Source organism: Astatotilapia calliptera, chromosome 9, assembly GCF_964374335.1.
Source record: "Astatotilapia calliptera chromosome 9, fAstCal68.1, whole genome shotgun sequence".
NCBI lineage: Eukaryota > Metazoa > Chordata > Actinopteri > Cichliformes > Cichlidae > Astatotilapia > Astatotilapia calliptera.
In genome coordinates, this window is record NC_137430.1 from 8,919,297 (window position 1) to 8,922,405 (window position 3,109).

Genomic DNA, 3,109 nt, shown 5'->3' on the forward strand with positions numbered 1-3,109 from the left:
ATCGTGTGCTGGCTCTGAGCAATAATATTCGGCTCCCGACTGAAAGGGAGCCCACTGTCCCATCCCATCTCAAAGGTTCTTTAAAGTGTCACCATGGACCATTAGCCTTGACTGAGCTGCTCACCCCGGGCTTCTTCCCACAAAGCCACAGTGATGAAACGCTATCTGCAGCTAAACTGTAGGTTTGAATCTGCGTTTGACTCCCCCCACCCCCTCACCCTCTCGTCCATCTTTTCCATCTCCCTCCTCCTCCTCTTCCTCCTCCTCGTTTCTCTGAGCAGGTTTCACTCTTGTGCCTGTCATTCTTCTGCCTTTTGTATCTGTGGGCCTTTTTGCTATTGAACGCTGCTTTCTCTCCCACCCCCACACCCTCTCTGCTCTCCTTCTCCCATCTCCTCCCCTGCTCTCCCTCACTCACTCATTCACTCTAGGGCCTAATTATGAGATAGCTTCGAATAAATACATGTATCTCTTCTCCTGCGAGGGTGAAAAATCCTTGTGCTCCACATTTTTCTTTTTTTTCCCTCTTTTTTGACAGTAGGTTGAATTCTCAGCTCAAGGAGGTTTTATTCAGCGAGGTTCCTCTGCAAATCGGAGTGGTCGCTGGGACGGGAGATTTCCTGGGTGCGGTAATTGTGTCTCATTAATTCTTACTGTAATACTGGGTAGCTAAACAGGCTACGCAATTAGGGGGCTGAGCCCTGAATAGGTTGGCTAATCAGGGGACAAAAGCTGTGGCTCAGAGGCCATTAGGCCTGGAGGAAGTGTTTTCATTGTGAGGAGTGGTCTGTGATGCCTTCATCTCCCTCCAGTGCGGGTGGGGAAGAATCCTCAGTGGGGTTCTTCCACTTCTAAACCTTTGCTGGTCAGTTCATAAAAAAAGTATACTACTTTTGAGCATAAGAAAAACTTGCATCCTGCTTTGGATTATTTGGGATCAACAGTGGATTTGCTGGATGTAACAAAACAAAACTTGTCGATATTTCCTCAAAATTTCATTGGGCCAACTGCTCCGTAGGATCCACATAAAGGGCTCAAATTTTTTTTATTGAGAATATGTCAATTTGACCGCTCTCACTGCTCTCCTCTTCCTCTTCAGTATGTGGCCCAGCAGCGTTCCCCCAAACTGTCGACTCAGGAGTCTGCAAGACCTTCCTGCCATCCGGGAAGGGTCGAGGAAGGAAGAGAATAGCAGATCCCCAACATTATCTCCCTGCTCGCCTTTCTCCTTCTCCTCTCTCCCCCCTCTGCGAGCTTTATCTTTCATCCCTATTAATCACATCGTCAGGCGGGCTAGACGGAGAATAAATGAACTATCCTGGTCATTAAAATTAAGCATTGAATTATTGACATGCAATTAGCCTGCCTTTTTTTTTGTCAGGAGAGACTGAAAACTTTCCCCCCCAGCAAAAGGGGAGAAATTATATGACTGCTGTAATCATCAGAACTAAAAAAAAAAAAAAATACAATTAAAAATATTTTTTGTAGAAAAAGATATAACACGTGAAAATCCCATTTATCACATAATAAGAGCGCAAAGTGTGTTTCCATCTCATTTAGCTGAGTTTTATTCCCATAAGGAGCGGTGCCTCGTTATCGAGGGGGCCTGTGCCGCCGCCACCTCTGGATTATGTGGATTATGTTAATGTCGGGGAGGCACACGGACGCGCTAATGTTAGGTGATCTCTCGCAGCTGTACATTCCCGTGTGGCGCTCTTGCTCCCTTAGCGTTGAGTAAATCACGTTTATATTAACCAACCAGTTTGGTCCCTCTTCGCTGTAATCCCCCATCACTCAAAACACAACCAGTTAAAGAAAGAAAAAAAAAAGTAAACAATATTTTGGGGGCGATGCGCCTACTAGCTCTCCTTTGGCACTCGCTTCCAATTACAGTGACAATTGCCTTCGTAATTTCATGAATAGCAAGAAACACTTACTGTGCTTGTTAGTCAAATACACATTCTGCCGCCTTTTCATAGCAGCAGAGCAGGAGTTTGACAAGCTGTTTACGCTAAGCCTGGGTAAATCAAATTCACAGTTTGCCTTCCCTTCCTCGGTAATCTCATTTTGTTTACCGCTAACGCTAAGTACATTAGCATCTGCAAGGCCTGTCTGTATTTGCTCTATTTACCCCTACTGTAATGGCTCTAAGCCAAACGGGGACTAATGTTATGAAATGAGGGTAACCAGCTGTATATTCATGAACAACTCTCGACTAATCTGACACACCGAGGCAGGGATCCGGAGCAGGCAGAGCGGCAGACGGAGAGTAAACTGACAGAAGATGTGGTTTTTGCTTAAGTGAATGGCGATATTAGCCGCCTTCTAAGCTGCGATATTTTCTTTCCCTCCTTCTTGGGTGTTTATTTTGGGAAAGCGAGGCATGGCAGGAAGGGTAAGCCCCACTCTCAGGAAACCAAAAGATACACAGTAGGCTGTAATGGTTTGGGTCAGATCATTCTAGAGCAGAGGCTACTTAAGGTTTACATAGGAAGTAAGGGTAATTTGAACTTTTAAGCAGGGAGGAAGTGACATCAGGGTCAAACTTGGTCAGGTTTCTATGCCTCTGCAGCTTTTTCTCTCCTGGCCTTTCACACGAAGCATGCAGCGACTATCAGATCTCACCTGTTGTATTTGTCTTCCTGTTTGTCCGTAGTTCCAGGGTGTGATCGCAGCCCCGGTTCCCATAACCTGTGGCCTCCACGCCTCATTAGGCAGCCTCATCCCACATGAACACTTCCCTGGGTGGCAGACAGGCGCTGCCTTTACACTGTGTCCTAATGAAAAACCAGACCGCAAGTCGTGAGGTCTCACTTTAAGTTTTCCAGCTGTGTCAAACAGTGAATAATATTTTTTTCCCCTGCAAAAGCAATAATTGGCAGCGAAAAAGGTTTGGTGGCCTTGAAAGTGGACAGCATGAGGAAAGGAGACCCCTTAATCACTTTGTCTGGAGCAAACTAGAGCATGTTGAAAAGTGTTTTTATTTTTTTAAATTGAATATTACAGCCTCATCTGAATGAGTATGTATGGCTACATTACACGGATAGACGTACAGGTGATCAAAACCACAAAAAACACATAAAAACAAAAAAGTGGGAATTAAGTTCCC

At 45.3% G+C, this 3,109-nt stretch overlaps 1 long non-coding RNA gene across 1 annotated transcript; it reads left to right on the forward strand.

Moving 5' to 3' along the window:
• On the forward strand, positions 1–1,357 carry LOC145430907 (uncharacterized). The gene is made up of 3 exons (XR_013911239.1): positions 1–178; positions 539–624; positions 1,100–1,357. It is a non-coding gene; the product is annotated as an uncharacterized LOC145430907 (long non-coding RNA).
• The last annotated feature ends 1,752 nt before the right edge of the window (positions 1,358–3,109 follow it).